General features: G+C 37.5%; 1 protein-coding gene and 1 long non-coding RNA gene across 2 annotated transcripts in view; one reads left to right on the top strand and one right to left on the bottom strand.

Annotated features, from left to right (window-relative positions):
* LOC116304523 (poly(A) polymerase beta) overlaps positions 1–26,880 on the bottom strand; it is a gene marked incomplete at its 5' end in the record, with an annotated part of 56,250 nt that overhangs the window by 26,521 nt on the left and 2,849 nt on the right. The gene's annotated exons all lie outside the window — the stretch shown is intronic.
* LOC148909765 (uncharacterized) lies at positions 18,673–19,802 on the top strand. The gene is made up of 3 exons (XR_016120137.1): positions 18,673–18,808; positions 18,922–19,003; positions 19,103–19,802. It is a non-coding gene; the product is annotated as an uncharacterized LOC148909765 (long non-coding RNA).

Raw genomic sequence — 26,880 nt, 5'->3', positions numbered from 1 at the left:
TCCTCTATCTGTATCCATTCGTTCCTCTATCTGTACCCATTCATTCCTCTATCTGTACCCATTCATTCCTCTATCTGTTCCCATTCATTTCTCTATCTGTACCTATCTATTTATCTTTTCTGTACCCATTCATTCCTCTATCTGTACCTATCTATTTATCTTTTCTGTACCCATTCATTCCTCTATCTGTACCCATTCATTTCTCTATCTGTACCTATCTATTTATCTTTTCTGTACCCATTCATTTCTCTATCTGTACCTATCTATCTTTTCTGTACCCATTCATTACTCTATGTGTATCCATTCATTCCTCTATCTGTACCCATATAAGCAGAAAAACAGCTTTCCAACATAACAATGTGCAGCTGGAAAGGGTGTTCATTGAATCCGTATGCAAATTAGTCAAAACACCATGCCTGATAAATTTTACTTCACAAAATGCCAAAACTTAGTGTCCATGCTTGAAACGTAAGTCTAATTCTTTCATATTGTGAGTGTTAATACAGTATCTTGGTCTGACAAACGTATACTCTCGAACTTTTTTGTTTACTTGGAGAAAACAAACATTTATTTTCTCACTCAAACTCTTCAAAATCATTAGAAAACGTGCTGAAGTGCACGCATGCGCAAACGTTTTTCACCAGTGTCGTGTTCATTATGGTTCGTAGCACATTGATCACGGTAAGCGAATATCTCTATCTTATATATTTCCTTGTGAATATTTTAATCGTATGACATTCAATAATGCAAATATACGCTAAGTATATAAGCTAGTGTAATACCCCCGGGGGGGGGGGGGGGGGGGGGGGGGGGGAGGTGTACTCTTGCATGTTTAGGGTAGGGATGTGCCGCTGAGCCCTCTGAACCCTGACCCTGTTCCAGAGTAAAATCGCTGAAATTCATACTCTGTTCCAGACCAAGATCGCTGAAAACTATACCCTGTTCCGGTATTGCGAAAATAGATAGCCTGTTCCAGAGAAGAGAGAGTGTGGCTTCATATACCCTGTTCCAGAATAGAATCGCTGAAAACCATACCCTGTTTGGCGGCACGTACCCGCATAGCGAATAAAGCGGAGTACCTCCCCCCCTCCTCCCCGGTCCCCGGTGTGATACCAAATGCATTTTCTCTCGCTTGTTAGGCAGCCAACATTGGTATCTAAACTTATCCAAATTTACGTTACATGTACTTTAGAAATATAGCTCTAGCCCTAGCTCGCAGCTTAAATACGTTGCATCGGTCGAGGACTACGTTTTCCAGTGGGCTTTTTACCAAAGAAGTTTTTATCCTACTGGTTTTTTCGTAGCGGGCAGCGTATTATTGTAATGTAATAATATAGGTTCGTTCTCTGAACACTTGTAATGCTTGAAAATAAGTATGTACTTATCAATTACTTAATCCAAGAGAATTCTCTTGCTTAATCTTATCCTATTAATGATAAATTTCCAATAGACCGTTTTCTCAAGGTTGCGCGCGCATTCAAATTCAAGGAACTTCACAGGCCACGATATCAGAACACGAGTATTATCATGCATTGCTATGAAATTATTTTGGACAAGAATTCATAAAATCGATTATTCTTCGCTTAAAAATATGACTGGCCTCTCAATTTTACTGAATTTGCGTTTTTCAGTTTTGTGGCCCGTCACATTGGATGCGCACGCAACCTTAAGAAAACGGTCTATTGATGAAATTAGTAGTTATCAGCCTACATCATTGTAAATAAAATGCTGGTCAACATCCCTCTCCATAAACCAGTCCATAGTTTAGAATAGTTTCAGTGTGCATGCGCTTTTATCCCGAGTTTCCACCTTTTGTTTAATTAAGAACAAAAGAAGGTTTTGACAAAAGGAGGTGAGAAATTTGGGATAAAATCGGATTGGGAGGGGGACATTTAAAACGATTGTTAAACTATCAACTGGCATATCGTCTCAACATCTCGTTGGAATTTAAATGGTCTTCATTTAAGGCGCAGCATTCAAATGTTTGCCTCAGTTGCTTCGAAGACTTCGAATGAGTTAAGAGATGCTTTTATATTTACGCGTAGAAAGTATTTATTTTCGTAAGCATTAGTTTAGATAAACTCTTTAAAAAGACTGAACTTGAAAAAGTATTCTTCGATCGCGGCCATGTTGGTGCCATTTAACAAAAGATTTCTCATTAGCATCCATTGTTAACGCCACCACAATGGCCGCTATGTTTTTGTCTTTTGACTCTCTTAGGAATGCTTGCAACCATCAATAGTGCATGAGGTAGTGCATGCACCAGTGTGCATGCGATTTATCCCGAGTTTCCATCTTCTTTTGTTTAATTAAGAACAAAAGGTTTCGACAAAAGGTTTCGACAAAAGGTAAAAAAAAAGGTTTGATAAAAGCGCATGCGCACTATTCACGATTATTAAACTATCAACTAGCTTATTGTCTCAACATCTCGTTGGAATTTAAATGGTCTTCATGTATAAGGCGCAGTATTCAAATTTCTTGACTCAGTCGCTGCGAAGACTTCGAATTAATGAGGTAAGCGATACTTATATATTTACGCGTAGAAAATACTTCTTTTCGTAAGCATTACTTTACATAAACTCTTAAAAAAGATTGAAATTAAAAAGTATAGAGAGGTAGTGGTGTATTTGTGGGTTTTTTGATTCATATTCTTTGATTTTGGAGTACATTTAAGAAACAGCAGAAAGTGAAGGCATTTAAAATTCTTGGTGAAAACGATTTTTTTAAACTAGATAAAAAATCTAGTTTTTAGCAAATTTCTAGTTTAAAGCGCTACATTTTAGTTAGGTTTTGTGTCTCAAAATGTGTCGCGTGTGTGGTAAACAGTTCATTCGAGTCTCCTACTATACCAAACTGGACTCAGCTTTAACTAACCTACATTTATTTAGTTCTACATTTATTTAGTTCTACATTTATTTAGTTCTACATTTATTTAGTTCTACATTTATTTAGTTCTGTACATTTATTTAGTTCTACATTTATTTAGTTCTACATTTTTTTAGTTCTGTACATTTATTTACTTCTACATTTATTTAGTTCTACATTTTTTTATTTAGTTCTACATTTATTTATTTAGTTCCATACATTTATTTATTTAGTTCCATACTGATTTATTTAATAGTTCCACACATTTATTTAATAGTTCTACACATTTCTTTAGTTCCATACATTTATTTAGTCATTCGTTGATTTAGTCATTCGTTGATTTAGTCATTCTTTGATTTATTCATTCGTTGATTTAGTCATTCGTTGAACGATTGATCGATTGATGCCACCTCTAACTTGATATTTTCAGTATTGATTCTACATAAAGTGAATATTTGAATGGTAAAAACGTTATATGATTTGAGCGACGCATTTTGATAGGAATTTGAGATTGCTTCTCATCGTTTATCATTTCAACACTGATTACTATCAGAAAAAAATTTGCTATTAATTTTTTATAAACCCTCAATAAGACAACGATGTTATATTTTGCTGCCCTAGAAAAGTTTTGCATATGTATGCCTATAATGACATCGCACTCATCAGTATATTGCGAATATAAACCTTAATATGAAAACTTTTTACCATTCAAATATTCACTTTATTCACTAATGTCCAAGGAAGCAAGTAGACTCCTCAAGTTGGAGTATCTTTTCCTCAACAAAAATTTAACAAATTTAATTTATTTTCTACTTTCACATCCCCATAATGCCTTGCGTCTTGGGGGGGGGGTAACCAATCAAAAAACTGTCCCAAATTGAAAGGTTTCTTAATGGAATGTAAACTATACCTGCTTTTATCTGTACAATACTGATTGTCTGTTTATTCCAAGTTATTTTTGCGTGTACAGATCATCAAGAATTTTGGTCTTACATAAAATGTATTGACTTACGAAAATTTTTTTAAAATTTACCTTAAACGTCTTCAAGCTTCTATCTTTTTCTGTCTTTTTTTTGTCTGATCTCTACTTTCACATCCCCATAATACTTTGCGTCTTTGGGGGTAACCAGAGGGTAAATACCCACTTATTTTGCTGAAGGCTGACCAGACAATGTTGAAAATACCTTGTTTCGTATCCAAAGATAAAATGAAGAAGTAAAAAAACAGAAAAAGATAGAAGCTTGAAGACGTTTAAGGTACATTTTAAACATTTTTTCGTAAGCCAACACAATTTCTTCATACCAAGATTTATATTAACACTATAACATATGGGAGGCACCGTATAAGGTATATGGGTCCTTTCATTTAATGAAAGCTTGATAAATCGCTCAAAATGGCTGAATCCAATAAATATGTTTAGAAATCAAGTAAGGAAGTTGGACTTGGCCATGACTATCTCTACTCAGGAGTGTAAAGACTGCTTTTTGTGTCTAAATTAATTCATGTCTCTACTTGATCTATTGAATAATTCATTATTATAGGTAATGCAGTGTGCTGCAGTTTTCCATACCCGCGAACTCAGATGTCCTGAGTAAGAGTTAATTACCTCGAACGGGGGCAATAAGCCATATACATCCCGAGGGCCGCAGGCCCGAGGGATGTATAGGCTTATTGCCTCCGTTCGAGGTAATTAAGTATTTTATTTATCAATTGAGAAGGTTTTCTATCAAATGTTGGTCATTATAAATGCGAACGGTCTATATATAGTTATTAATCGGGTTAATAACTATATATTGACCTCGCATTTATAATGAGGGTTATAACAAAAATAAAGCCTTGTGAATAACAAAGAAAACCGTGTCAATTGAGAAATAATAGTAGTTTCAGTGTCTGGATGGACGTGGGGCATCTGATTTTGTGGGAATGCAAACCTGTGGTACTCAGCTACTATTTTACTATCTACACATAAAATTTATACACACTCAATTGAAGAATCGTTGTCGGGTTTAGAAACATATAGCAAGAAGCTGAGACCAAAATGGCACATGGGAAATGACATAATTATATTATAATTTATTCATTTGCGCCATCTATGCAGCCGGTTTAGAATGCCAAACACGTATTAAAGGTGCCACGGGTCGCAAGTCACAGCATGCATCTATAAGCCTGTGGTTTCTTCTTTAGGTGTCTTCCTTCTGGATATATATACATTCAATTATAAAATCTGCAATCACTATTTCTTTTATTACATATTTGTACAATTATTGTTCATACAATTTTGAATACTTGTTACTATACTTGTTACTTTATTTACTATATTGAACAAACTGATTGATTGATAACGTACTATCCGATGTGCCATTTCGGTCTCAGCTTTTGTGTTCTATGTTTCTGAACCCGACAACGATTATTCAATTGAGTGTATAATCCCGGGGGGGTACTCCCATATATGGACTATACGGGGGTGATCCGCTAAACAGGTTATGGTTTTTCAAGCTTCTTGTCATAAACAGGGTATGCAATTTCACTCAAGTTCGAAAATTTGTCAAAGTGGCTTTGGTTGGAGTAGTGGCACTGTAAAGGTTATGCAAATGAACACAATTTTGTATCAGATTTACAACACTCTTCACGGTCCAGATGTCTGTTGTATTTTCCTCATGAGTTATCAATGAGTTTGATAATATTATTCAATTTTTAGTTCTACATTTAATATTTAGTTCTACATTATTTTATTTAGTTCCATACATTTACTTAGTTCTACATTCATTTAGTTCTACATTCATTTATTTCTACATTTAATATTTAGTTTTACATTGAATATTTAGTGCCACACATTAAATATTTAGTGCCATACATTAAATATTTAGTGCCATACATTAAATATTAAGTGCCACACATTAAATATTTAGTGCCACACATTTAATATTTAGTGCCACACATTTAGTATTTAGTGCCACACATTTAATATTTAGTGCCACACATTAAATATTTAGTGCCACACATTAAATATTTAGTGCCACACATTTAATATTTAGTGCCACACATTTAATATTTAGTGCCACACATTAAATATTTAGTGCCACACATTAAATATTCAGTGGGCACCACACATTAAATATTTAGTGCCATACATTAAATATTTAGTGCCATACATTAAATATTAAGTGCCACACATTAAATATTTAGTGCCACACATTAAATATTTAGTGCCACACATTTAGTATTTAGTGCCACACATTTAATATTTAGTGCCACACATTAAATATTTAGTGCCACACATTAAATATTCAGTGGGCACCACACATTAAATATTTAGTGCCACACATTAAATATTTAGTGCCACACATTAAATATTTAGTGCCACACATTAAATATTTAGTGCCAAACATTAAATATTTAGTGCCACACATTAAATATTCAGTGGGCACCACACATTGAATATTTAGTGCCACACATTAAATAATATTATCCAACTCATTAATAATTCATGAGGAAAACACAACAGAAATCACGACTGTGAAGAGTGTTGTAAATCTGATACAAAACTGTGTTCATTTGCATAAGCTTTAAGTTGGATTTTCTTTGCCAAATTTACTTTAATTTTGAAAATTTTAGTGAAACACAAAGGAACTAACCTTTGATAAGTCATATACAGTATTCGCGTCCGTGTTGTATCAGATATGCAATCACTCGGCTACGCCTCGTGGTTGTATATCTGATACAAAACGGCCACTCATACTGTATATATTACATAATAATAATGATAATGATAATGATAATGATAATAATAATAATAATAATAATAATATCTTTATTTACCCTGATTTAAAAAACCAATCAACTGGACACGATAGAACAGCTGGTATAAGAATCTAAATAAAATCTATGCTAAAATCAGTGATTAAGAACCTAAAAGTATAAATATAAGAAAAGAGAAAATTAAGTATAATGTTATACATATATATACACAGAAACAAGAGAACCCCGCGTCCACAAAACATATACAGTCAATGCAAAAAATGTTGTCGTCAACCAACTCAAACGTACGTGACTGGACCGAAAGGAACTCTGGGTAACAATCATTGAAGCCGAGTTGACTCCATAATTTTATCTGACTAGTTATATATGCCTGGTTTACAGCACGAACCTTCATAGGCGAGCAGAAACAGTTGGAGGAGACGTTTTTTAATGCCTTCGTATTTTCGGATTCGTGAACTGAATCATAACTACTTGGTTTTTCTTTTCCTAAACCCAAAGACATGCATTTGATTGATTGTTTCTTGCCATTATTATCTTTATTACTAGCGAGAACAATTAATTTAGAACAAATATTTAACCGCTTCAGTGATTTTTCCTCATATTCCTTTCGGTTAAGTCGCGTAGGCTTGAGCCAGTCGACGACAACGTTTTTTGAATTGACTGTATATCCATTGTATACACTTATTTCAATAAAGCTAGTCGCCTGAAAAGCTACAAAGCTGAGACCAATAAGGATTATGGGTAGATACATTAATTTTAATGTTTCAACCGCTTTAATAACTGTTGATGGATTTTAGATCTTTTACCAGTTACAGTCTCACCTCTTCTGAGCATCCTCAAGCTGCAAATCAAAAGCTTTACTTGTTTGATATTAAAATATTAAATATTAAGATATTTAATTTTCCCATGATGCTCAGTGATATCAGCTTTCTAGGTTTTTTGGTGACTAACGTTATTGAAATAAGTGTATACAAGGGCTCGAAAAAGAAAAAGAAAACAAAACAGAAACATTAGGCTACAAAAGATATATCCAAAACCTGTGATTTTCGTGCCTCAGTGTAGATTATTGGTTAAATAATGAAATAATTAGTATATGAAGAAGAAAAAAATCTATCGTACAGTACACTTATGCTATTTTTTTAATCAAAATCTAAAAAATATTTAAAAAGCTTGTTTTTAAAAATGGAAAAAGAGCTAAGTTCACTCAAATCCTTAGGCAAATCACTCCAATCCTTAGCAGCAGCAAACTTAAATGATAGCTGCCCCATTTTGGAAGATGTTTTTGGTATGTTTAGTAATGACATAGATTCTCTCAGCGATCTTTTATGCAAGTCCGATCTTTTCACTAGGTAATTTTTTAGATGATCTGGGCAGTTTATATTATTAATGATTTTGTAAACTAATTGAAGTCTTAAAAAACGCCACCTACTAGATAAAGTTATAAGAACTAACTTAGTACGCATATCCTGAGTGCAAGTTTTGCGATCACTTGATAAAATGATACGCATTGCCTGATTCTTAAGGCGATCTAAGCGCTGTGCATTCCGCTTCCCACAGTCTCCCCACACTATGCTCCCATAATCTAATATTGGTAGAACAGTCTTTTTGTATATTCTTAAAAGTACATTTCTATTTAAATAAGGTGAAATCCTATTTAGCATCTTAAGTTTTGGATAAATTTTAGAAGATATGTAAGAAACATGCTTGCTCCAATTAAGACGATTATCGATATTCACTCCAAAGTACTTAAAATGTTCAGACTGTTTTAACAGTTTTGTCATCCAAAACAACCTGAATTGTCGTGCATTCTTCACAGCATGCTTCGTTCCAATTAACATTACTTCAGATTTCTTCGTATTGCTTATTAATCCATTATCCGTAAGCCAATTGCTTATGAGTCCTTAAAGTCTTGATTAACATGTCCACTTTAATAGTTAGTGCCACACATTTAATATTTAGTGCCACACATTTAATATTTAGTGCCACAGATTTAATATTTAGTGCCACACATTTAATATTTAGTGCCACACATTTAATATTTAGTGCCACACATTTAATATTTAGTGCCACACATTTAATATTTAGTGCCACACATTTAATATTTAGTGCCACACATTTAATATTTAGTGCCACACATTTAATATTTAGTGCCACACATTTAATATTTAGTGCCACACATTTAATATTTAGTGCCACACATTTAATATTTAGTGCCACACATTTAATATTTAGTGCCACACATTTAATATTTATAGTGTAACACATTTAATATTTATAGTGCCACACATTTAATATTTATAGTGCCACACATTTGATATTTTGTGCCACACATTTAATATTTAGTGCCACACATTTAATATTTAGTGCCACACATTTAATATTTATAGTGTAACACATTTAATATTTATAGTGCCACACATTTAATATTTATAGTGCCACACATTTGATATTTTGTGCCACACATTTGATATTTTGTGCCACACATTTGATATTTAGTGCCATACATTTAATATTTATAGTGACATACATTTATTTAGTTCTTAACATTTATTTAGTTCTACATTTATTTAGTTCTACATTTATTTAGTTACAAACATTTATTTAGTTCTATACATTTATATAGTTTCAATCATTGATTGATTGCCTGATTGATTGACTGATTGACTGATGCCACCTCTAACTTTATATTTTCAGTATTGATTCATTGGTATATTGCGAATATATGAAAACTTTTTACCATTCAAATATTCAAGAATATCCAATGAAGCAAGTAGACCCCTGAAGTTACAGTATCTTTTCCTTAACAAAAATTTAACATATTAATTATTTTATTCTCTACTTTCACATCCCCATAATACTTTGCCTCTTTGGGGGGTAACCAGAGGGTAAATACCCACTTATTTTGCTGAAGGCTGATCAGACAATGTTGACAATACCTTTTTTGGTTTCCAAAGATAAAATGAAGAAGTGAAAAACAGAAAACGATAGAAGCTTGAAGACGTTTAAGGTGAATTTTAACATTTTTTTGTAAGTCAATACATTTTTTGTAAGACCAAAACTATTGAAGATCTGTACACGCAAAAATAACTTGATAAGCTGATAAAGCATTTTACAGATAAAAGTTGGTATAGTATAAATTCAATTGCCCTATTTCACTATGATGTGACATCAAAACAATCTAATGTTGGTCTAATCTAAATGTTGATCTAAATCTAAATGCAAAGGAGGGGGTCTGAAATCAACGCAAATTCACCGAATTCACCCGTATCAATCCACGAAGTCAAGTAGAATAAGGCCAGCAAACTCTCAGAATATTTCTTGGTGCATATTAACACATATTATATCTGAAAACCAGGCCATTTTAGATGAAATTGTTTTGCTAGGAGCAAATTTTGGGTCAGGGTAAGGGCAATTCAATTTGGCAATTCTATCCCCCACATAAACAAGCAGTGACGTCATAGTGATTCAGAAATAGGGCAATTTATAGAAATTTATCTTTTTCAGGCTAATGACAAAAAACATCCAAGGAATCGGAAAACTAAAAATGAGTTTGGTTCTGGAGATGGTGCGAAATGGATGCAAGTTGCTTTTGGTGGTTACCTCTATCACTGTTATTTGTTTGTATGAGTTTATAATTGTTTCTTTGTTTCTTTAATGTTTAATTTGTTTGTCTAATATATGCATATATTTCAGTTTGTTTGTTTATTTAGCTTTTTTCTTGCTTGCCTGCTTGCCTGCCTGCCTGCTTGCCTGCCTGCTTGCCTGCCTGCCTGCCTGCTTGCCTGCTTGCCTGCTTGCCTGCTTGCCTGCATGCCTGCTTGCATGGTTTAGACTATTATCTTCTAACATTTTTTTCATATCCTGTTGCTTTGTTTTTGAAAGTTTTCCGTTTGTAGTTAAAAATTAAAAGCGATCAAAATGAATAATATAAGTTAAAGTATATTCATAATAAAATAACTATAAAAATATATGCTTGAACAAAAAATAAATAAATAAATAAAAATATAAAAATATAAGTATGAACAAATATTCGTGAAAACTAGATAAAAAAGGCTTGCCTAAATAAGTATGCCTTCAACTTCTTGTAGGGACCAGACTTAGACACGCGTAACTCAGTTTTCATTTAATTCGTAACGACTCTCATTACATCTCGTCATTGAAGACTTTGTACAGTTTATGACCTTTGTATGGTTTATACGCTATTGTACGGTTCTACAACGAGAAAGTTATATTCTTAACATAAGACTTACAAATCTGAACGTAAGAAAACCGGAATTTACCTCAAGTTTGGCCTACAATAATGACTTTAGATCCTCTAACGTCCTTGCTACGTTCTTGTTACGTTCTTGTTACGTTCTTGTTACGTTCTTGCGCATGGCGAACTATGTTACCGCTGACCATATCTTACACCGCCCCCCAAAAGGGCATTGACCCTTTTTACCTTACCAAAAAAAAAACGGTACTTATGATACTTATATAACAGTAACTTAACTATCTTAATTTTTTCTTTTTTCCTAGTACGTGTATTCACGCTTGTTATTTCATGGGGTATCATCAGAATCCTCCTGTTGTTCCAATAGGCTCAGCTTCCTGATATCTCTTTCGTAGCTTCCTTTGGCGGTACGCACCAAAACTCTTCGTACTACTCCTAGGTTATCAGGATATGTCTCCATAATGCGTCCTAGGGGCCATTGTCCTCGTTGAAGGCTGTCGTCTTTGATCATTACCAGATCACCTTTCAACACGTTCTTCTGTTTCTTGAGCCATTTCTGCCTTTCCTGCAGCGTTGGAAGGTATTCGGCTACCCAGCGCTTCCAAAACGAATCTGCTAAACTTTGGGCCAGCTTCCATCTTTCCCTTGCCGCGATGTTATCGTCGTTCGGGCATGGCGTAGCACATGAGTTCGGTCTGAGAAGCAAAAGGCTGTTTGGCGTCAATACCTCCATGTCCTTAGGGTCATTTGAGACGGCTGTTAGCGGGCGATCGTTTATGATCTTCTCGACTTCACACAGTGTCGTCGACAGCGTTTCGTCATCAAGTAGTTGATTTCCGACTGTGGCTCTAAGAATTCTTCTGGTTGAACGGATCATCCGTTCCCAAACGCCTCCAGTATGACTAGCGGATGGTGCGTTGAAATACCATTGGATTTCTTTCTCTCTCAATCTTTCGCGTATCTTATCTTGGTTCCATTGTTTCAGGGCTTCTTTGATCTCCGACTCGGCTCCTCGGAAGTTGCTCCCGTTGTCACTGTACAGTTCAATAGGTGCGCCTCGTCTGCTAACAAATCTGCATACTGCTTGGATGAATGAGTCCGACGTCAGATCGGAGGAAACTTCTATGTGCACAGCGCGTACACTCAAACAGGTAAAGATACATCCATACCGCTTAGCAGTCCCGCGTCTGTATTTGACGTGTAATGGACCGAAGTAATCTACACCGGTTGATGTAAATGGCGGTCTACCAGGGGTCACTCGAGCTTTCGGCAACGGTGCCATTATCTGTGTTGGAGTTTGCTGACTTTGACGACGGCACGGTACACATGAGTTCAAAACTCGCCGGACAGTAGATGGTCCCTTTATTATCCAAAACTTCTTCCGTATCGCCGCCAACGTTTGGTTACGACCAGTATGGCCATTATGCTTGTGGTAATGTCTGATAATCATACTCGTCACATGATGACTGGAGGGTAATATAGCTTGGTGCTTGTGGGTTTCGTCTAGTGGAGCGTTTGTCAAACGACCACCTACTCGTAAGACTCCATTCTCTGTAATCGGGCTCAGGTTTTGAAGACGATCATGTACGATCTTTGCTCCATGTTTAGTACGCATCTTGGTTGGTGCTGATGGAAAGGCCTCTTTCTGCACTAGCTTGATCACCTCAACTTCTGCTTCCGACATTTCATTCACCTTTAATGGTTCTGAAGATACTGCAGGATGTTTTGTCTTGTTGAAGTGCCACATCAGATATCGCTTGTAGCGTAGGAGCCATGCAACCATTTTACATAGTCGGTACCAACTTGACCAACGATGCAGAAGCTCATCTAAGGAAGTGGTAACATTCTTGACATCAACATTCGCTTTGACTTGAGCGTACATTTGTGCTTTGCTTCCCTTTACTTCAGCATCCTCGTCTCCTATCTCTTGCTCGTTGTCTGGTGATGACGGCCAGTAATCTTCTTCCCTTTGTAAAAACTCTGGACCATTGAACCATTTGCACATCTCCTTTTCGTCGTTGACTTTAATGCCTCTTGAAGAGAGATCAGCAGGGTTACTTTCCGTCGGTACATGACGCCATTGTTCTGGAGAAGATGCATCGTGGATTATTTGTAGCCTGTTAGCTACAAATGTATGAAAACGCTTGGATACATTTCGAATATATCCGATAACGATAACAGAGTCTGTCCAAAATACAACACGGTGTATTGGCATTTGTAGCTCTTGGCGTATCTGCTTGTTGACCTTTACTGCCAGGGTCGCCGCTGACAATTCTAGTCTTGGTATAGTTATTGTTTTTAAGGGAGCCACTCTTGACTTTCCCATGATCAGGGTACAATGAACATTGTCTTCGATGTCGACCAAGCGGATATACGACGCTGTGCCATAACCTTCTGCAGAAGCGTCGGCAAAGTGATGTAGTTCTGCACGTCGTATCTCTTTCAAGATTGGTGACTTGTAACAGCGTGGAATTTGTACTTCCATCAGTTTCTCGACCGTTTTCTTGATTTCTGCCCACTTCTTAAGACATCCTTCTGATAGGCTTGCATCCCAGTCGTGATTGAGGCGACACAGCTGTTGTAACATCATCTTCGCGGGGAGAACAAATGGTGCCGCTAAACCTAGCGGGTCGTAAATAGATGCGACGAATGACAAGATACCTCTTCTTGTGCTGCTCGTTTCCTTTCCTTGACGGAATCCTAGCATGTCTCTTTCAACGTCCCATTGAACGCCTAAAGCTCTTTCGACAGGCAACTTTTCCATATCGAGACTGACTGACCTTGCTCTTTCCATAGACGGTACTGCTGATAGAACTTCTCTTTCATTGGAAACCCACTTGGTGAGCCTAAAACCTCGTTTTGCTAGTAAAGAGGTAAGTTCTTTGACAAGTGAAATTGCTTCATTTACATTTGCAACCGATTTGAGGCAGTCATCCACGTAAAAGCTGTTGTTGATTGTTTCGATCGTCTGGACACTGTATTCTTCTCTACTATCTTCCGCTGCCTTGTGGAGTGCGTAAGAGCAGACGCTTGGTGACGACGTCGCCCCAAACAAGTGAACGTTCATGTTATACTCCTCAGGCTCGCCTTGAAGATCTCCATTTGGCCACCATAAGAAACGCAACGCGTTCCGGTCACTTGGTTGTACATAAACTTGATGAAACATCTGCTCGACGTCTGATAAGAATGCCACACGTTCCTTTCGGAAACGTAGTAACACTCCAACCAACGAGTTCGTATTATCCGGACCTTGCAGCAGCTGCTCGTTTAACGATGTTCCGTTGTAAGATGCCGCACAATCATAGACAACTCTGACCTTTTCGGGCTTTTGTTGGTGCATCACGGGATGGTGAGGTAGGTACCACCGGGGACTTGTTCGGTTACTTTGTTCTTTGTGATCGCTTGCTTGCACTTTCTCTGCGTGACCTCGCGATATATACTGTTCCATGGTTTCCGTATATTTCGTTAACAGCTTGTGGTCTTTTAAAAGACGTTTCTTTAGTAACATGAGTCGTGTTTCTGCCATTGACTTGTTGTCTGATAACTGTGGTCGCTCGTACTTCCACGGCAATCCTATTTGGTAGTGTCCATTAACGAATTCTACCGTTTTGTCCATTATCTTCTTGGCACGTTGGTCTTCTACTGAGAGGCACTCTCGAACTTCCGCAGTGCATTCAGAGAACTCGGAATTATACATGCGCACAAAGTCGTCGTGTATGTTCGTTAAGACTGGTTCCGATTCATTACATCCTATCGATTGATCAACATGGATGTAGTTCATACTTGCTCTTTGCCTGCTTCCCTTTCTCAATGGTCCAGTCACCGTCCATCCTAATAACGTTCGCAGTGCAAAGGGCTCTCCCTTCTTTCCACTTCTAACTTCCAAAGGACATAACGCTTCGGGCACGTCACTACCGATTAGCAATGTTATCTTCTTGTCTATTAACTCTGGCAAGTCAATGTCCTTCATGTGATTCATCTCACTGACATCCTGTTTGACAACAACGTTCTCTTCAGTGATAGGCAGTCGGTTGGTCGTCCAGACGTTCGTTATTCGTACACCCTTTTCAGTTGACACTCCAGTGACGTCTAAACTTAGCTGTCTTCCGTTGTTTTCTTGATCACCCGTCATAGTAGACAGAATGAACCGCACCGGCTCTCCTTTTATTCCAAGATCATCAGCAAGACTTTGCAGGCACATTGACGTATCGGATCCGTCGTCCAAGAAAGCATACGTTTCTACCTCTCGATCGCCGTTGGGAGCCTTTACTTTAACAGGGATAACCTTCAAACTCACCAGACGTGAGTCAGTCCTTAATGCGTTATTGTGGGCTACATTCGCAGTCCTAGAGTGAACCGTGCTTGGTGACTTGGTTGTTGCAGAACTGTTGTCCGTCTCACTTTTTGTTTCTTCACGTGGTACTATTTTATCACTAGAAAGGCTTGGTTGACTACGTGGTCGTTGTTCATTCACCAGAGCTGTGTGAAGTAAAGGGTGATGGTTACCTTTACATCCTCCTTCGTTGCATGCTCTCGTTTTTCTGCAGTTCTTCGCCACGTGACCCCCTTTAAGACACTTCCGACAGAGTTCCCGTTCCGACGTCACGTCCATACGTTGCTTTCCCGTCTTTTCACGAAAACTTTCACACTGATCGAGATAATGTTCCTTGCCGCATAGAGGACAGTGGGGTCGCCAGGTTTTGATTTGTGAGGCCTTTTCTTCGGAGTGATTCTTGTTTGACGTCGTAGCGAGCGTAGTCACCTTAGCAGCTGGACCACCATAGGCTCTAGTTTTTATCTTCACGTCTCTGTCAGCTCTGTTATCTTGAATCAATTGACCAAAGTAAGTGTTTGCTACGGTAGCTCGTTGCTCGATGAACTTCGCTAGATGTAAAAACGTGGGAGTTAGTCCTTGATCATAAATTTGACTGGCCCTTTCAGCCCACTTTGCCTTCAACGTAATTGGTAGACGATTTACGACCTTTCCTAGAGTGTCCAAAGAATTCAAGCTTGATTCAAGTCCGAGCTCACTCGATCCCAGTAGACAGGTCTCCATATCGCGAGAGAGCTGTGATAACCTTTCACTTTCCGTTATTTTGATGCATGATCCTTTAACGACTTTGTCTAGAAATGCTTTCGATACAACATGAGTTCGACCAAAGTTCTTCTTTAAGATATCCTTTGCTTTACAGTAACCTTCACTTGGTGGCATCATCACACAATGTTCAATCGATTCTCTAGCTTTGCCCTTGCAGAATTGAATTAAGTAGCTTAGTCGATCACTGTCATGTGTCTCTCTTCCTTCGATGTTTATCTCAAAGTTTTTGATGAACAATGGGAACATCAGTGGATCTCCATCGAATGACATGTATCCTCTCTTGGGCATGCTCAATGTCCTGACAACTTCATCCATTGTCTCTTGTTGTTTTCGTAAAACGTTAAAAACTGTAGAAGTGTTCGTGGTGTGTGCCGACCGAATGTCGCCGTCTGTTCGATCTTGAAGAAAATCATAATCAGTTTCATTGCTGAACACTTGGCCTTTGTGACTCTCATCTGATCTAAAGGATTGATCGCCGTCTTCGCTATACACGTGCGACTCATTAACTTCTCGCTCTACATCTTCTAACTTAACTTTGGGGTTTACATCAACGTGTTTAGCTTCAGGCTTCACTTCCACGTACTTTACCTCAGGTTTCACATCTACGCGCTTAATTTCAGGGTTTACGTCAACGTACTTAGCTTCAGACTTTACATTCGCGTGTTGAACTTTAGGCTTTTCATCCACGTGCTTACCTTCGGGGTTCACATCCACGTGCTTAACTTCGGGGTTTACATCCTCGTGCTTAACTTCGGGGCTTACATCCCCGAACTTAACTTCGGTCTTTACGTCTACGTGCTTAACTACGGGTTTCACATCCACGTACTTAACTTCGGGGTTTACATTCACGTGCTCAACCTCGCGCTTTACATCCGCGTACTTAACTTTGGGGCTTACATCCACGTGCTTAACTTCGGGCTTTACGTCCATATGCTCAACTTCGAGCCTTACATCTACGTGTTTTACGTCAGGGCTCACATCCGTATGTTGAACTTTAGATGACTGAGAACATTCTTCGAGATAATCGAGTATTTTGACTATTTTCTCACCGTCACTTTGTATTGGTAGGTCGAGAAATTCGTTTTGCGATCCATCACTATCTATTTCGTCCACCACCCGCATGTCTATCTCAGCCTCTTCGATTTCTGTTCGAAGTCGGTGTTCTTCTAGTTTCTTCTCTAGCTCCTTCCTCTCATCCAGCCGCTGCAATCGTAGACGTGCCTTCTCCAACTTAGCCTTTGTAGATGCGCGACTGCGTGTTGAAGATCGACTGGACTTTGACGACATTCTACTGTAAGACTTGCGGCTCCATCTGTCGCCTTCTTCGGTTAAATTGACGGAAGCGAAGTGTTTAAACATGTGAGGTGATGGCACTACCGTCGTCGTTGTTAAATCTCTTGTCGCGGCTGGCACGGTAGCTTTCGAAGCTTGGTCATTAACAGTCGTCAGCCATTGTCCACACTTCTGTAAACACGCACCTCTCCGTTGAATCTCGTTGGTGTGTTCTTTGGTGAAGGTCTCTCTTTCGTGCAAATCCATTAGCTGCATCATTTTGTCATAAATCCTTGTCAGTTCTTTGAAGGTAGATTCCATTGTGTTCCTCTTTTCTTCAACTAAGTGTTTGTCTGATAGTTTAATTGCTCGGTCGATTTCGTTATAAATTCTTGTCAAGTGTCCTTTGTAACTACTATAGGATCTTTTGAAGCTTGTCAGTTTCTCTGAAAGTACTCCTTCCACGTCGTCATACGGTATGTTCGTAGTCCTCAGTCTTGGTGGTAGCGTAAGTGTCTTTGATAATCCATAAATATCATGAACATTAATTGGAATCCCTGTGTTCAACGGCCCATGAAGATTGTTCCATGAATTTCCTGTTGATTCGTAGAAACTGTGTGATGGGATTCCTGTGGTACACCAATGAACATCGGTTGGCGGTATTCCTGTGGTCGGCGGGTGAAATTCGCTAGATGGAGTTCCTGTGGTCTCTGAACTAACATAAACATTAAGCGGTCGACCTTCGGCTCTTGACAAACCATTAACAGGAACATTACATGTTGAAATTGCCATAGCAGGGAATTCATAACTTCCTGAAATTCCAGTTGTAGTCGGCGAACCATAAACATTGACATTAATTTTTGATATGCTAGCGTTAACATTTCCACATACTTCGCTTATCGGGTTTTCAGACTCATCTTCGTTTGTTTCAGTTGACATGTCAACTCAGTAATTTCCATTCGTCGTAACGTAACAATTTTCAGCTCTTTATCACTAGTTTTCCATTTGCCTTTTACCTTAACTTTGGACGACTTGAGAACTTGATGTAGGGACCAGACTTAGACACGCGTAACTCAGTTTTCATTTAATTCGTAACGACTCTCATTACATCTCGTCATTGAAGACTTTGTACAGTTTATGACCTTTGTATGGTTTATACGCTATTGTACGGTTCTACAACGAGAAAGTTATATTCTTAACATAAGACTTACAAATCTGAACGTAAGAAAACCGGAATTTACCTCAAGTTTGGCCTACAATAATGACTTTAGATCCTCTAACGTCCTTGCTACGTTCTTGTTACGTTCTTGTTACGTTCTTGTTACGTTCTTGTTACGTTCTTGTTACGTTCTTGCGCATGGCGAACTATGTTACCGCTGACCATATCTTACACTTCTTTTTAAATTCCTTCAAAGATGTCCATAAAGGTATAGGTATATATAGGTTATATAGCAGCCGTATTGGATTTAAATCGGTATTGTGAGAAGTATTAAGGATAAGTAGAATATATTTGATGTATTTAGTGTCTTTACTGACTATCTTTTAGCGTGAGTGTTTTCAGATTAAATCACTGGCAATGACATATATCAACAGAAAGTCAGGTAATCTTATTTGATTTTTTTACCCTATTTGAATCAATAATCTTGTTATCTAATTATATTTATAAAACATATTCTACCTATAAGTTTAATAATTATCTATTTTATTATTTTAGAAATTCAAGAAAAAGCAATGATATGTCAAGAAACTACCACCAAGTGATTGTGGATTTAAAGGCTACTCTGAAGATGTTACAAGTAATCAATAATGCGGTTTCTTTTTTTGCAATGCTGTTGTTATTGCTGCTGCTTCTGATATTACTGTTAGCTTATTATAACTTCATATTCACCTCACAGGGAACCCCTGGCAGGCAGTACCACAGACAAGCTTGATTTGGACCTCATCCTTCCCCACCACTCCACAAGTAAGTCTAGTCTACATGGGTGTTGTTGGTTCGACCTTTCTATGAAACATTACCATACAAGAATGCACCTCCGAATGGTTCAAGAACAACAATGCGTAATGGTTGGTTAATGGAGTCAGGTTTTGGTCAGATCGTAAGTTATATATCTTGATTATTAATTTCTTCATCGCTGGGGTAATTTAACAATAATTAGATACCAAATTTTAGCAATACAAAAAAAGAAATAGCTATTACATAGTCATAATAGATAGTTAAATAGTTATCATAAATATAGCAATTTCAGTAAGTTTAGATGTGAAGATGTGCCGATGAAAGACGTCGTAAAAAAAGGGCAATGACACCCAATAGGTCACCTCGAAGCAATAAGGAGACAATAAGGCTGCGGCTAGGAAGTATGAAACGACTGAAATGAATGAAAGTTAAATGCATGAGTAAACAGAAATTCACGAGTTCATGAAAGGGCTGAAAGGGAACAAAGCGAATTCAGCCATGAATCCAAAGTAGCCTTGTTGGGAAAGGCAAACGTAGTAAATATTAGCTGAAAAGACGATTGTAAAAAAGGCAATGGCGCCCAATAGGTCACCTCGAAGCAAGCACAAGAGTTTGTTTCAAGGAATTTATTGCGGCTTCAAACCCGGTATTTTCGATTGGAACCAAATAAATTGTAGAAGCAGTTGCGCCGACATTGCCGTCGGCCAAACTGTGACTTAGAGAGAGGCGTAGCTTTGCAGCGAATGCCTTGCCAAAAAATGCCGCGCAGGTTGCCCGTCCTTGGGTTAATATAAGCCAATTGGATTTCGGGCATGCCGGCCATACCTTCTGGGAGATAACGAAAGTAAGGATGCATATTATTTGGTTGGTTAATTGAGTCAGGTTTTGGTCAGATCGTAATTTATATATTTAGAACATTAATTTCTTCATTGTCGGAGTTCATTATTTACAATTACTAGATACCACATATTAGTAATGTAAAAAAAAAAAAGAAATAATCATAACATATACTTATGAAAGGGCTGAAATGGAACAAAGTGAAATCAGCCATGAATCCAAACTGGCCTTGCTTGGGAAGACCAAAGTAGTAAATACTAGCTACAAAGACGTTTGTCAAAAAAGGGCAAGGGCAAACAGACTTTCTGTCGTGGAGAGGCGTAAATTTGCAACAAATGCCTCGCCTAAGAACGCCGCGCCGGTTGCCTGGCCTTGGGGATACTATAAGCCTCTTGGATTTCGGGCATGCCGGCCATGCGTTCGGGGAGATTTGAGACAATAAGGCTGCGGCTAGTAAGTATGAAACGACTGAAATGAATGAAAGTTAAATGCATGAGTAAACAGAATTTCACGAGTTCATGAAAGGGCTGAAAGGGAACAAAGCGAAATCAGACATGAATTCAAAGTAGCCTTGTTGGGAAAGGCAAACGTAGTAAATATTAGCTGAAAAGACGATTGTAAAACAAGGCAATGGCGCCCAATAGGTCACCTCGAAGCAAGCACAAGAGTTTGTTTCGAGGGATTTATTGCGGCTTCAACCCGGTATTTTCGATTGGAACCAAATAAATTGTAGAAGCAGTTGCGCCGACATTGCCGTCGGCCGAACTGTGACTTAGAGAGAGGCGTAGCTTTGCAGCGAATGCCTTGCCAAAAAATGCCGTGCAGGTTGCCCGTCCTTGGGTTAATATAAGCCAATTGAATTTCGGGCATGCCGGCCATACCTTCTGGGAGATAACGATAATAAGGATGCATATTATTTGGTTGGTTAATTGAGTCAGGTTTTGGTCAGATCGTATACGTAATTTATATATTTAGAACATTAATTTCTTCATTGTCGGAGTTCATTATTTACAATTACTAGATACCACATATTAGTAATGTAAAAAAAAAAAAAGAAATAATCATAACATATATTTATGAAAGGGCTGAAATGGAACAAAGTGAAATCAGCCATGAATCCAAACTGGCCTTGCTTGGGAAGACCAAAGTAGTAAATACTAGCTACAAAGACGTTTGTCAAAAAAGGGCAAGGGCAAACAGACTTTCTGTCGTGGAGAGGCGTAAATTTGCAACAAATGCCTCGCCTAAGAACGCCGCGCCGGTTGCCTGGCCTTGGGGATACTATAAGCCTCTTGGATTTCGGGCATGCCGGCCATGCGTTCGGGAAGATTTGAGACAATAAGGCTGCGGCTAGTAAGTATGAAACGACTGAAATGAATGAAAGTTAAATGCATGAGTAAACAGAATTTCACGAGTTTATAAAAGGGCTGAAAGGGCTGAAAGGGAACAAAGCGAAATCAGCCATGAATTCAAAGTAGCCTTGTTGGGAAAGGCAAACGTAGTAAATATTAGCTGAAAAGACGATTGTAAAACAAGGCAATGGCGCCCAATAGGTCACCTCGAAGCAATCACAAGAGTTTGTTTCGAGGGATTTATTGCGGCTTCAAACCCGGTATTTTCGATTGGAACCAAACAAATTGTAGAAGCAGTTGCACCGACATTGCCGTTTGCCAAACTGTGACTTAGAGAGAGGCGTAGCTTTGCAGCGAATGCCTCGACGAAGGACGCCGCCCCAGTTGCCGGGCCTTGGGGATAGTTTATGCCTTTCTTTCGGGCATGCTGTCGCTGCGTTCAGGGAGACGTCGTGAAAGACGTGGCAAAGAAGGTTAGAGAGTTTGTTTCGAGAGATTTATTGCGGCTTCAAACCACGCAAAAAAAGGGCAATGGCGCCCAATAGGTCACTTCGAAGCGAGCACAAGAGTTTGTTTCGAGGGATTTATTGCGGCTTCAAACCACGAGTTTCAACAGGAACCAAATAAAGTTAAGAAGCGGTTGCGCCGACATCGCCGTTGGCTAAACTGTGACTTTCTGTCGTGGAGAGGCCTAGCTTTGCAGCGAATGCCTCGCCGAAGGACGCCGCCCCGGTTGCCGGGCCTTGGGGATAGTTTATGCCTTTCTTTCGGGTATGCTGTCGCTGCGTTCAGGGAGACGTCGTGAAAGACGTGGCAAAGAAGGTTAGGCAGTTAGGTAGGAAGGCAATTAGGCAGTGAAGGAAGGAAACATGTAGGGAATACTCAAGGATGGAATAACCAAGGTGGGAAGAAGCCATGGAAGAAAGAAACCAAGGAGAGAAGAAACCAAGGAATCAAGGAATCATGAAGGCGAGGAATCTACAAAGCAAGGAACCAAGGAACCAAATGACCAAGGAGGCATTCGAGAAGTAAGTCTATCATTTTTTCCTTCTACCTATTTTCGACCAGTATCTTCATCTTTCGTTAACCCTCGGAACATTATTCTTTTAAACCTTCATGACATATATTTTGTCATAAAAATATTCATCATTGTTCTACAACACATAGAGTCCAAATGGGCGTTTTTAGGGTCAAGCTTGTTTCACAACATTAACCATACAAGAACATGTTTTGGTCAGATCGTAAGTTATTCATTTTAATCGTTGATTTCTTCATCGTCGGAGTAATTTAAGTTTAAGTAATTAAGTTCGTTAAGGAATTTAAGTAAGTTAAGTTAATAAATACAACGCATTTTGCTATTTTTGAATTCCGTAAACCTTGTTTTATTATTCTAATTCTTATCTTTGTACTTCTTTGTACTTCTATGTACTTCTTTTTTGTTTCTTACCACATGTAACTCAAACTGTAACGTCCATATTCGATCCACTAGATACTTAGTGAACTGCGATTTTTTCCAATCCCCATAATGAAACCTCAGCACGACATTAACAAACTTTAACTGAGTAGCAAATATATTTTCTAGCGTATTCGATGGATACGATGTCTATTGAAATGTTATTTATCTGCGCATTGTAAATGAGAAAGTGTAGTATCTTTCAAAAGCGTTTTCGATGGATACGATGTATATTTAACCGTTATTTATTGCGAACGATATAAATGAAAAAGTGTACACTATTGCCAAGGCATATTCGAAAGATATATTACAAAAATATGTCGTACTGTTATTCAATAACTGTGCAATATATAATTGAAGACGTTTACTGTCTTATTTTAACATATTCGAAAGATACGATGTATAATAAACGGTTCTTTAAGATGAAATGGTATCATGAAATGTACAGCATATTCGACCGATTCGATGTACTTTTTTTTTTCCTTTTTTTTTTTTGTTGTTGTTGTTGTTTCGCACGACATGTAACTTAAGTTGTAAGGTCCATATTCGATCCATAAGATACTTAGTGAACTGCGATTTTTTCAATTTCCCAATTTTGAAACCTGCGCACGACATTAACAAACTATAACTGAGTTACAAATATATGTATGAGGATATTCGTAGGATACGACGAGTTGCGCATTGTAAATAAGGAGGTGCAGTTTCTTTCAAAAATGTATTCGATGGATAAGATGTATATTTATCTGCTATTTATTGCGAATGATTTAAATGAAGAAGAGTACACTCCTGCCAAGGCATATTCGAAAGATATATTCGAAAAAGATAATGAACTGTTATTCAGTAATGTGTATAATATAAATGAAGAGGCTTAACGTCTTATTGAAGCATATTCCAGGGATACGATGTATATTAAACTGGTTTTTAGATGGACATGGTATTATGATTTGCTACAGCATATTCGACCCATTCGATGTACTACTTTTTGTTTTGTTTCGCACGACACGTAACTAAAACTGTAACGTCCACATGCGATCCACAAGATAATTGGTAAACTGCGATATTTTCCATTCCCCATTATGAAACCTGCGCACGACATTAATAAACTTTAACTTAGTTACAAATACATGTATTAGCATGTTCGAAGAATACGATGCATATTGAAGTGTTATTTAGTTGCGCATTGTAAATAAGAAGGTGTAGCATCTTTCAACAATGTATTCGATAGATACGATGTATATTATGTTATTTAATTGTGCATGGAATATATGGAGATCTGTACATTTTCGCAATACATCTTCTGATGGTCACGATGTATGCTGTTTTGTACTGGCATATTCGAAAAAATAGATATTGAACTCTTATTTAGTTGTGCAGGATTCATATGAAGAAGTGTACTGTCTTGCGCATATTCGATGGCTACGAAGTATACTGAGCCTTAATTTCTTGCGAATGATATAAATGAAGAAGGGGACCGTCTTGCAACTGCATATTGTTGAATGTTATTTAATTGCGCATTACAAATGAAGAAGTGTAGTATCTTTCAGCAGCGTGGTATTCGATGGATATATATCGTAATGTAATTTAATTGCGGATGATATAAACGACTAGGTTGCACGGTCTTCCAACAGCATATGCGATTGTTACGATGTATATAGAACTTCTATTTATAGCGAATATATAAATGAAGACGTGTACTTTTTTTGCAATAACATATTGTAATGGTCACGATGCATACTGTTTTGTACTGGTATATTCGATGGACATTGTATTTTTAGTTGCGCATTACGAATGAAGAAATGTACTCTGTTGTGGTAGCACATTCGAAGAATACGATGTATACCGACATCTTATTAACTTGGGCATGGTATCAATGAATAACTGTATTATAATGTGATTAAGGATTTTCACATTTTATAAGAGGGATATAGAAAATAAATCCATTTGGTATAGTTTGCCTTTGGTACTGTCTTGCGCATATTCGATGGCTACGATGTATACTGAGCCTTAATTTCTTGCGAATGATAGAAATGAAGAAGGGGACCGTCTTGCAACTGCATATTATTTTATGTTATTTAATTGGGCATTATAAATGAAGAAGTGTAGTATCTTTTCAGCAGCTTGGTATTCGATGGATATATATCGTAATTTAATTTAATTGCGGATGATATAAACGCAGAGGTGCACTGTCTTCCAACAGCATATGCGATTGTTACGATGTATATAGAACTTCTATATATAGCGAATATATAAATGAAGGAGTGTACATTTTTTTGCAATAACATATTGTGATGGTCACGATGCATACTGTTTTGTACTGGTATATTCCAAGGATACGATGGACATTGTATTTTTAGTTGCGCATTGCGAATGAAGAAATGTACTCTCTTGTGCTAGCACATTCGAAGGATGCGATGTATAACGAAATGTTATTTACTTGGGCATGGTATCAATGAATAACTGTATTATAATATGATTAAGGATTTTCACATTTTATAAGAGGGGTATAAAAGAATAAATGCCTTTGGTATGTTTTGCCTTTGGTACTGTCTTGCACATATTCGATGGCTACGGTGTATACTGAGCCTTAATTTCTTGCGAATGATATAAATGAAGAAGGGGACCTTCTTGCAACTGCATATTATTTAATGTTATTTAATTGGGCATTATAAATGAAGAAGTGTAGTATCTTTCAACAGCGTGGTATTCGATGAATACTATATATATCGTAATGTAATTTAATTGCGGATGATATAAACGACGAGGTTGCACGGTCTTCCAACAGCATATGCGATTGTTACGATGTATATAGAACTTCTATTTATAGCGAATATATAAATGAAGACGTGTACTTTTTTTGCAATAACATATTGTAATGGTCACGATGCATACTGTTTTGTACTGGTATATTCGATGGACATTGTATTTTTAGTTGCGCATTGCTAATGAAGAAATGTACTCTCTTGTGCTAGCGCATTCGAATGATACGATGTATACCGAAATGTTATTTACTTGGGCATGGTATCGATGAATAACTGTATTATGTGATTTAGAATTTTCACATTTTATAAGAGGGGTATAAGAAATTACATGCCTTTGGTATGTTTAGCTTTATGATTATGTAATACAAAGGTACTTCGCAGTTTTTTGGAACAATTTATAATTTTTTTATTTTGAATTTCAACACTTATTTTCATTTTGGACAAATTGAGCAGGTTCGAGAGAATGGACAGGAAAAAATGGAAGAAATAGAATATGATAGATGCGTTTTGCGTTTTTACTGACTATCTTTAAGTGTGTGTTTTTCAGAATAAAGCCTTGCCAATGATAGTTATCAACAAAAACGTTAGGTACTGCTCTTTGATTAATTCATTCTTGTTTGAAATTCATCAAGACTCATCTATCTTACCCATAGCTTAAAGTATATATTTTATCATTTTATAAGTCAAGAAAAACTAACCAGTGAAGTGTCAGCCAAGCACTACAAAGTAACCATAGATTTGAAGCTTTATTCTGAAGATGTAAGTAAACAATAATGCTGTTTCTGATTTTTAGAATGTTGCTTTTATCACTGTTACTGTTGCTGTTGTTGTCGTCATACTATATATGACAAGAATAAAATAATAGTTTCATTCTATCCATTCTAATAATAACATCATATTCATCTGACAGGGAACCCCCGGACAGTACCACAGCCAAGCTAGATGCATGTGTGTCTCGGTTTAATGTGCATTCCTTTTAAATGTCTGTTTCAGTTTAATTTCTGCTTCTGTTCCACGTGCGCATCTATTTTGTGTGTGGTTTGCCTATCAGTCGGTTTTTTCTGTCTTTGTGTAAGTGGCGTGCCCGCTACGAAGAATGGTAGCCTCCACGTGGCGTAGCGGGGAAGTAATTGCCAGGGTAACCTGCCAGTAAGATCGATTTAAATTGGCTGTTTCATAATACTCCAAAATTCATACAAGATTGAAGAAGGATTTAAATAAAAACCTAAAACTATTGTGGTTTAATATTGATTTACTGGTATGGTATACATGGCAATTATTACGAATAACCGTTCAACTAGATTTAATATTTACTAGC

The sequence above is a fragment of the Actinia tenebrosa genome, unplaced genomic scaffold (assembly GCF_029948245.1).
Source record: "Actinia tenebrosa isolate PJP-AT-01 unplaced genomic scaffold, QUT_ActTen_1.0 PGA_scaffold1__47_contigs__length_23844297, whole genome shotgun sequence".
NCBI lineage: Eukaryota > Metazoa > Cnidaria > Anthozoa > Actiniaria > Actiniidae > Actinia > Actinia tenebrosa.
The sequence above is the reverse complement of the archived record's forward strand: the minus strand, read 5'-3'. Positions and strand labels throughout refer to the sequence as shown.